We start from the raw sequence: 10,471 nt of genomic DNA, 5'->3' as shown, positions 1-10,471 counted from the left end.
ATAAAATTATAAATATTTATGTGTCTTAAATAAGTCCAAACAGTAAGTCTAATAAGTAGTGCAATTTCAAAATAGTGGTGAACATAAATGATATCTCAAGGTAGATGCAATATCTTTAATATAATATAAAATTATTTTTCTTTTGGTGATAGAGTCAAGAGAATAAATAATAACTAAAAAAAATGTTGACCATATTTATAAATCAAGGAAATGCTCATATTGCAATTAGAGATTAATGATAATAAAGACATCATTTCTCCATTCATGTACATAACTCTCAACTTATGAAAATGTACTAGTGGGAAAAACTATGGTCTCAGAGTGAAAAAAAAAAAAACTTAGTTTGGCAATCTGCTGCGGCTGCTAAGTCGCTTCAGTCGTGTCTGACTCTGTGAGACCCCATAAACGGAAGCCCACCAGGCTCCCCTATCCCTGGGATTCTCCAGGCAAGAACACTGGAGTGGGCTGCCATTTCCTTCTCCAATGCATGAAAGCAAAAAGTGAAAGGGAACTCGCTTAGTCGTGTCTGACCCTTAGTGACCGCGTGGACTACAGCCTACCAGGCTCGTCCATCCATGGGATCTTCCAGGCAAGAGTACTGGAGTGGGGTGCCACTGCCTTCTAGTGCTGCACATTCTCCCCACCCCCGACCCTGCCATTTTTGTTTAGATTCAATTGACATACAACATTGCATTCGTTTAAGGTGTTCAACATAATGCAGGCTTCCCTGGTGGCTCATGGATAAAGAATCCGCCTGCCAATGTAGGAGATAGATTCAATTCCTGAGTTGGGAAGATCCCCTTGTTGTTCAGGTGCTAAATTGTGTCTGACGCCAGACTTCCCTGTCCGTCACCAACTTCCGGAGTTTGCTCAAACTCATGTTCATTGAGTCAGTGATGCCATCCAACCATCTCATCCTCTGTCACCTCCTTCTCTGCCTTCAATCTAGCCCCAATTCAACCCACTACTCTGCCTAATGAAACCCTTTACCACAGATTGGGACTTGAACACACAGTACCTGGTTTCAGGACCTAATGAAGCTTAGGTTCTTGATGTCTCATGGCAGAAAGAATTCTGTGAGAGACAAAGTGATAGGTAAGGAGTGGATTTATTCAGATAGAGAGAGAAGCACACTCCACAGAAAGAGTGTGGGCCATCACAGAGGGCGAGTGCGGCCCTGAAGTTTGGCATGGTTAGTTTTAACAGGCTGTGTAATTTCATATGCTAATGAGTGGGAGGATTATTCCAACTATTTGGAGAAAAGGTGGAGATTTCCAGGTTGGGGCCACCACCCACTCCTTGGTCTTTTTAACAGTGCCTTGGAACTGTCATGGGATCTCTAGGTATGTCCCTTCACTTGCTGATTGAGGATCAAGGTCTTGTCTTGTCTGCCATCTTGGTTCCATTTGATTCTAATGGGTTTTATGTTGTGTCCTTGGGCTACGTCATTCTTTCAAAGGTTGCGCCCTGCCCCTTTCCCTCCTGTCACACCTACACCCAGATTCATTTGTCCTAAAATTTCATCCTTTCTCCAGACCACCCCACCCAATCCTATCTTCCCCAATACAGCTCCCCACCTAAGAATCATCCTGACTCTATCTCCCTAACTGTAAGCTCCTCCACCCACTGTCCACCCCAATTCATCCCTTAATATACAATATCATCTCTCAGAGATCTCTTCTCTTTGAAACCTGGACTCAATTTCTTGCCCCTAACCATACATCTAATTAAATTTTAAATCAGTCAAAGTCCTATCTGTTATTTTGACAGAGAAAATGTAACACTTAAATAGAACATTAATATTAACTAATTTAATTTTAAATGTAACATACAGAATTGCTAACCAGGCATTTAAAAATTGGAAAAAATTAAAAAGATAAAATTTTGCAGAGACAGCAACTGCAGGAATCAGCTACCACTCCCAGGGATGAGATAACAGGAAAGGAGATTGGAAGCATTAACGCTTTGAAACTTGGAGGAGAAACTTTGAAACTTGGAGCAGAGCTGAAACTCAAACCTCTAAAGCAAGAGCTCTGCTCAGCTAGAGCAGATATCTCTGTGAAGCATAATAAGACTGGCTTTGTAAATGTTGGAAATGACAAACTGAGTGCAGCTGCTGCTGAGGGAAGGCCCTACCAGTGCTGGGGTGAAGAAGCAAGGCTAGGGTAATGCTAGTGGCGACAGGAAATAGATAGGAAGCCCTGAGAAAGCAAAGAGGATGGAGCAAGTCCTTCTTCCTTCTCCCACCTTGTAGTGTCCCTCTAGCAACCCCTCCTGGCAGAGCTTAATGAGGTGACTGGCAAAGGAGAAAAATGGTTTGCGGCATGCTACCCTCCGCAATGCAGAGCAGACACCCCAGTGCTGGCCTTGACTCTGATACATGCTCAAACCTTCAACCATTCCACCACCGCCGCTGCACCAATAAATCCAATTTGGCAGGAGACAATCAGAAAGAGATGCTAACAGGTAATGACTGTGGGGGGAAATTCATCAAGATGCCTGAAACCAGGCTTCAGTTGCTTGCCATCCCAATAGAAGACTAGTATCTTAAAACAGGATCAGGACTATAGCACTACTGAGAGAGTCCCATATTATTTGAGTTTCATGGGCCATTTTCCATGACAAAAATGACTTTCCATGACTTTTCCATGACAAAAATCAGGATATGAAGTTCCATGACTGCAGGACCCCAGAAGTAGCTGGCTGATTCATGAAGGATGGAAAATTGTTTCTGTGCCAAAGCTGAACTCTAACATTATTAACTGCTGAAGCAAGCTGGGTTTGTGTCAGTGAAGTACAGAGAGAGGGAGAAAACTTATCTGAGGCTGACTAGCAGACAGACAACATTTAATATACGTCCTTGCTAGATGCCATTTGGAAAGAGCTGGACATTGGCCAACACCCCTAACAAAAGGAGGCTCTCCCTCCTATTAAAGCAAACTGGGAAATGAAAACCATCTGTCCTTTATGTGAGACACAAATAATAATGGAAGTATTTTTTAAAGAAAAGAATTTTAAGTATTAATAATAAACTGTCTTTGTCCACCTGAAGGGAGAGAGTTATGAAGGACTTCATATGTACTCAGGCTCGTGCTAGGCACTGTACAAGCCAAGAAGACAGAGGGGTGGGAATCAAAACTGTGGGGAAAAGGAAGAAAGGAAAGGGGGAAAGTGAGAAGGTCAATTAATATTTATCAAGCAGTAATTTTTTGTCAGGTTTTGTTCTAAACAACATGTGCAGTAGATACAGATAAGGGAGGGGACGTTCAGAGACAGCTGTTAACTTTCCCAAGGTCATCAGCTCCTGAGAACAAGGATGAGAATGCAGATATTTCTGAAGTCTTAAACAAAGCATATTTTCTTCATAGAGATAGGGTGAAAGAGATATTTATAAAATGATACTCCTGAATCAATTATTTTATTAATGTGTAGCTCAGTCATATCTGACTCTTTGTGATCCCATAGACTATAACCCACCAGGCTCCTCTGTCCATGGGATTCTCCAGGCAAGAATACTGGAGTGGGTAGCCATTTCCCTCTCCAGGGTACCTTGCTGACCCAGGGATCAAACCCAGATCTTCCACCTTGCAGGCAGATTCTTTACCGTCTAAACCAATTTTTCTTAATAGCCATCATGAATTCAAATATATCCAACTTTGGGTTTAGTAAGAAACCAGTGGGGTCATTTTTTGTTGTTGTTGTTTCATTGTATGAGAGGAGTTGGAAGATCCAGTGATCCCCTTCTGACTTTTTATCTTTAAGAAAATATAAAATACAACTCTTTTGCGACCCCATGGACTGTAGCCCACCAGATTCCTCTGTCCATGAGATTTCGCAGGCAAGAGTGGGTTGTCATTTCCTTTTCCAGGGGATATTCCCCAACCCAGGGATCGAACCTGCATTTTCTACATTGCAAGTGGATTCCTTACCACTGAGCCACCCAGGTCTCCCACATTGCAGGTGGATTCTTTACCAGCTGAGCCACAGGGAAGCCCAAGAATACTGGAGCAGCCTATCCTTTCTCCAGCAGATCTTCCAGACCCAGAAATCAAACCGGGGTCTCCTGCATTGCAGGTGGATTTTTTACCAACTGAGCCACCAGGGAAGCTATGACAAGTATCATCAGTTCAGTTCAGTTCAGTTCAGTCACTCAGTTGTGTCCGACTGTTTGAGACCTCATGAATCACAGCACGCCAGGCCTCCCTGTCCATCACCAACTCCTGGAGTTCACTCAAACTCATGTCCATCGCGTCAGTGATGCCATCCAGCCATCTCATCCTCTATTGTCTCCTTCTCCTCCTGTCTCCAATCCCTCCCAGCATCAGGGTCTTTTCCAATGAGTCAACTCTTCGCATGAGGTGGCCAAAGTACTGGAGTTTCAGCTTTAGCATCAGTCGTTCTAATGAACACCCGGGACTGATCTCCTTTAGAATGGACTGGTTGTATCTCCTTGCAGTCCAAGGGACTCTCAAGAGTCTTCTCCAACACCACAGTTCAAAAGCATCAATTCTTTGGCACTCAGCTTTCTTCACAGTCCAACTCTCACATCCATACATGACCACAGGAAAAACCATAGCCTTGACTAGATGAAACTTTGTTGGCAAAGTAATGTCTCTGCTTTTGAATATGCTATCTAGGTTGGTCATAACTTTCCTTCCAAGGAGTAAGCATCTTTTAATTTCATGGCTGCAATCACCATCTGCAGTGATTTTGGAGCCCCCAAAAATAAAGTCTGACACTGTTTCCCCATCTATTTCCCATGAAGTGATGGGACCGGATGCCATGATCTTAGTTTTCTGGATGTTGAGCTTTAAGCCAACTTTTTCACTCTCCTCTTGCACTTTCATCAAGAGGCTTTTTAGTTCCTCTTCACTTTCTGCCATAAGGGTGGTGTCATCTGCATATCTGAGGTTGTTGATATTTCTCCCAGCAATCTTGATTCCAGCTTGTGCTTCTTCCAGCCCAGCGTTTCTCATGATGTACTCTGCATATAAGTTAAATAAGCAGGGTAAAATCCCATGGACAGATGAGCTTGGTAGGCTACAGTCCATGGGGTCGCAAAGAGTCGGACACGACTGAGCGACTTCACTCACTCAATATACAGCCTTGACGTACTCCTTTTCCTATTTGGAACCAGCCTGTTTTCCAGTTCTAACTGTTGCTTCCTGATCTGCATACAGGTTTCACAAGAGGCAGGTCAGGTGGTGTGGTATTCCCATCTCTTTCAGAATTTTCCACAGTTTATTGTGATCCACACAGTCAAAGGCTTTGGCATGGTCAATAAAGCAGAAATAGATGTTTTTCTGGAACTCTGCTTTTTCCATGATCCAGCAGATGTTGGCAATTTGATATCTTGTTCCTCTGCCTTTTCTAAAACCAGCTTGAACATCTGGAAGTTCACGGTTCATGTATTGCTGAAGCCTGATTTGGAGAATTTTGAGCATTACTTTACTAGCGTGTGAGATGAGTGCAATTGTGCGGTAGTTTGAACATTCTTTGGCATTGCCTTTCTTTGGGATGGGAATGAAAACTGACCTTTTCCAGTCCTGTGGCCACTGCTGAGTTTTCCAAATTTGCTGGCATATTGAGTGCAGCACTTTCACAGCATCATCTTTCAGGATTTGAAACAGCTCAACTGGAATTCCATCATAAATGTAACCAATTGGAACTACAGACCTCATAGAGATTAAGGTTAATTTCATAGGATATAGCAACAAATTTAGAAGTCTGGGTGGTTTACAAAACTTTTTTGTTAGCATTAATCCTCATAAGCATAGCTTTATCAAACTGGATATTACCTGCTTTCCTAGTAGACTGTGAGGGAGGAAGGAACATTTTCTTCTTATTTTGTTGAAATTTATTTCACCAACAGTGAGTAGGATTTACAATTGCCAGGACAAGTGCTGGAACCTCAGTGATTACTGAGGAAGGGAAGGAAAAGCAAGTTTAAAACTTACAGACAGAGACAAAAGAAGGTTTTTAATAAGTAAAACATGGAGCATGTAATGTTTTACATTCACAATTCCGCTCTCTGTTGCCACAACAATTTACCCTAGCCTTGAATTTGCAGTAAACGCCTTAGCATCTTTTTACCGGCTTTCTTCTTCTAGAATGTATTGGAATCCATGTGAAAACATTTGTTACCTATTAATTAAGATTGCAAATAATGCAACATTCCATAAATGTCACTGCTTAATATAAAGTGTTTCTTCCAGCACCATAACCATCCTTCAAGTATTGGGTCTTTTTTTTTTTTTTTTTAAGGAATTACCCTCTGTATATACTTTCCTTTTACCAGACTTCCAGATATCCTCACTCAGGCTCCCTTACACTTCTTTTCCTCCTCCACTTTCCCTTTTATACACTCAAACATTTCTGAAAATGTCTTAATTGTCTCTTAACCAAATGATAAGAGTCATTGCAATCTATCATCTATACATGAATTTGTACAAGAAATCAATGAATGGCAAGCCTCAATTCCCCTTCAAGAAACCCATTTTGAGTAAGAATTTATAAATTAAGGCTTCAAAGCTAACTCTTACCTGCAACACTGATGCCTCAGTCCCGCCAATAAATTATTACCTAATAAATTACTGTTTGCCTTTGAAAAGAAAATAGAGTTTAATCTTTGAGAATCAATTTCTCCTCTTAGTCTTCTTTCAGGCTCCTGGACAGCACAAGTCTAGCAACTCTGGTTACCCACAGTTTTTTAGATTTAACTGGTCAACATGCACAGAGAAGGCAATGGCACCCCACTCCAGTACTCTTGCCTGGACAATCCCATGGACGGAGGAACCTGATAGGCTGCAGTCCATGGGGTTGCTAAGAGTCGGACACGACTGAGTGACTTCACTTTCCCTTTTTACTTTCATGCATTAGAGAAGGCAATGGCAACCCACTCCAGTGTCCTTGCCTGGAGTATCCCAGGGACGGGAGAGCCTGGGGGGCTGCCGTCTCTAGGGTCGCACAGAGTCGGACATGACTGAAGTGACTTAGCAGGTCAATATGCAGAGGTGTCCAGAAAGATCTCAAAGCATACATCTCTTGGTGTATACTCTGCTGCACCATCTAGAATCCCCATCAAGACTGAAGCCATAATTCCCCTAGCTTCCAAGAGTGCTGGCTGCCAACAGCTGAGTCTCTCTCTGGCCTTATCCTCTATGAAAAGAAGCTGCCATACCCAAGGTAAGGTTATATGTCAATTATATCTCAGTAAAAATGATTGATTGATTGATTGATTGATTAAAGGGAAAATAGAAAGCTGTTCTAATAAAGAGACTTTTGTACAACTAAAAAAATGTTTATCTGGGCCACACTTCATGTATATATTTTTAAAAATCTGTCTAAATATTAACAATAAGCCTTCAAATGTTGGGGCTCCCCTGGTGCCTCAGATGGTAAAGGATCCGCCTGCAATGCAGGAGACATAGGTTTGATCCCTGGGTTCAGAAGATCCCCTGGCGAAGTGAATGGCTACCCACTTCAGTATTCTGGCCTGGAGAATTCCATGGACAGAGGAGCCTGGTAGGCTACAGTCCATGGGGTCACTAAGAGTCAGACATGACTGAGAGACTTTCACTTCAAATGTAGGTATGAGCTGCTTTCTTTACCTGAACACTATAAAAATAACCACATTTTAAATAAAATAAATATACAATACGGTTGAGCAATTCTGAAAGAAATCTGAAACATACTAATCAAGACTAAGTGCTAAGATATTCTTCCTCTGTGTGTATCATGTTATAGATTACATAAGCAAAGTGAGAGAGTAAATCTTTGGTGCAAACAAGCAGTTAGTTACTTATATATATATATGAACACCAAAGCTGATGTGCATACAAAAGATGCCTGTCCGTCTCTGAAGGTCTGAATTGAGCCCTGATTTGGGCAAGGGTAATATCTGTGAGCACGGTCACAGGAGGTTTGTTAGTTGAACGTAAAAGCATAGGTTCTTAAGAGAAGGATCTTTGGAAATTTCAACTTCACCAGAAGTGAGGGACTCTTTATTATTTTTACAATTGTCTAAGTCATAAAATGCTCTGAATCATAATGAGTCATTGCTCTTTTGAAATCAGAGAAAACACATTTGACGAAGGGAGAAAGGCTGTCACCTATGCAAAACACCCAGATAGCAAAATTTGCTAACTCATATTGAGAATAGACTATGGACGTGGAGTTCAACTTTCTCTTCTCAAGTCTACCAGTCTTCCTCCTTTATTGAATTCAAATGTTTTTTTAATTAGTTTTAATATACCTTAATATATACTTATGTGTAGATATACGGTATATACCTAACCAAACAATGCATTACATGACAATGTGTACTCTAGTGTTAAAACAAACTATCTTATCAAGTATATTTTACAACAATGTACGCTGCTAAGTCACTTCAGTCATGTCCGACTCTGTGACCCCATGGACTGCAGCCACCCAGGTTCCTCCGTCCATGGGATTGTCCAGGCAAGCGTACTGGAGTGGGTTGCCATTGCCTTCTCCATATAATACTTTGATTATGACATCCACCCCAACTTGAATAGTTTGAAGAACAAATTTATTTATATCAGTAAAAAGACATAAATTTTAAAAGATTAGAATTGTGTGGTAACTATAGACTCTATTTCCTCTCTCTCCAAATGTTAACTTTTTTTTAAAGTATCAAGATAAACAAGGGTACCTACCCAATTGCCATAATACTGAACTGTTCTAAAGATCCTAATTCAATAACAGATTTCAGGAAACATATTTAAGTTAACTTTAAATCATAGTTCATAATTTGACAGAGGAATAAGGACATCATAAACTATACCCAGATGCTGTAAGTGGTGAAACTATCAACATAAATGGAATGTTATCTGAGGTTTGCAAAAGACAAATTTATAAACACTATATGCTTAAATGAGTAAGTAAGTGTTAGCCACTCAGTCATGTCCAACTCTTTGCAATCCCATGGACTGTAGCCCACCAGCTTCCTCTGTCCAGGGACTTCTCAAGGTGAGAATACTGGCGTGGGTAGTCATTTCCTTCTCCAGGGGATCTTCTTCATCCAGGGATCAAACCCAGGTCTCCCACATTTTGGGCAGATTCTTTACTGTCTATGACTTATTTAATTGAAGACCTAGGTTTACATTTCATATCTTTAAATGTTATTATAATTAATAAAAACTGATCTACAAAGATTAAGGAATTTAGGTATTTAGTAAAATAATAAAAAGTCTTAGATAAACTAAAAATTTCAAGCTTGTATTTTCATTTCCCACTGAGACAATTCAGAGAGAATAAGTATTGAGTTCTTTTAAACCAAAACATCAAAAAATAAAAATATTTTCCTGATTTGGGAGTATTGATGGGAATTGGATGTAGCTATAAAAATCTCTCTCTTAACTAAGCAGTGTTAAAAACTTTACAGATGGATGAATCTTGTAATGCTGAGGGAAGAGGGAAGCAAACTGTCTATGATTTCTCTATACAAATATAATAGATATTTTTCTCAGAGCATAGTTCCTAAACATAGGCAAGCTACTTCAACTGATTTCAGATGAAAACAGCAAACTCTTCCACATTACAAAATATCCTTGGCCGTGTTGGATTTATTCCAAGATTGTATACTACTGTGGAGAAGGCAATGGCATGCCACTCCAGTACTCTTGCCTGGAAAATTCCATGGACGGAGGAGCCTGGAAGGCTGCAGTCCATGGGGTCGCTAAGAGTCGGACACGACTGAGCGACTTCACTTTCACTTTTCACTTTCATGCATTGGAGAAGGAAATGGCAACCCACTCCAGTGTTCTTGCCTGGAGAATCCCAGGGACGGGGGAGCCTGGTGGGCTGCCGTCTATGGGGTCGCACAGAGTCGGACACGACTGAAGCGACTTAGCAGCAGCAGCAGCAGCAGTATACTACTGTCCTTTGTGGATGATTCAAAGTACTCCCAATGTTATTTTGAATTGATGTGATTTTTCGCTTTTAATGAGATTAGAATCTTTTGGAAAAAGACTCTTTAGCTAAACTAAAAAAAAAAAAACTTTACAGAAGGTTTCGTTATGGTTACTTATTATTAGGCTAAAGTCAGTTTGCATATCTTTTGTTCCTAATATTGTACTCAGCAGGAACACTTAGATCGTTTAACTAAAATTAGATTTTCCCTTTTCTCATCCAAAAACATAGTTAAGTGAAAGTATTTATATTAGAACACAAGAAAACCATTCAAATAATTTTTAAGAACTTTGTGATTTTGCATATTTCTTTATACATTTTTATTTTATTTTTTTAATTTATTCCTGAAACAGTATATTATCCTTCTTGGCCAAAATATTTTAAACAACTCAGTGCTTTAATTTCTTCACTTGCAAAGAACATTTTCAAGAAGAAATCCATTATGAAATTCAGTCCTCAAAGATAGATTTCTTAATTATTTAATGTACTTAATGTACACCCACAAGTTACAGGTTTAACTGATGTCTCAGTTCCTCAA

Source organism: Oryx dammah, unplaced genomic scaffold (assembly GCF_014754425.2).
Source record: "Oryx dammah isolate SB20612 unplaced genomic scaffold, SCBI_Odam_1.1 HiC_scaffold_10, whole genome shotgun sequence".
NCBI classification, from domain to species: Eukaryota; Metazoa; Chordata; class Mammalia; order Artiodactyla; family Bovidae; genus Oryx; species Oryx dammah.
The sequence above is the reverse complement of the archived record's forward strand: the minus strand, read 5'-3'. Positions refer to the sequence as shown.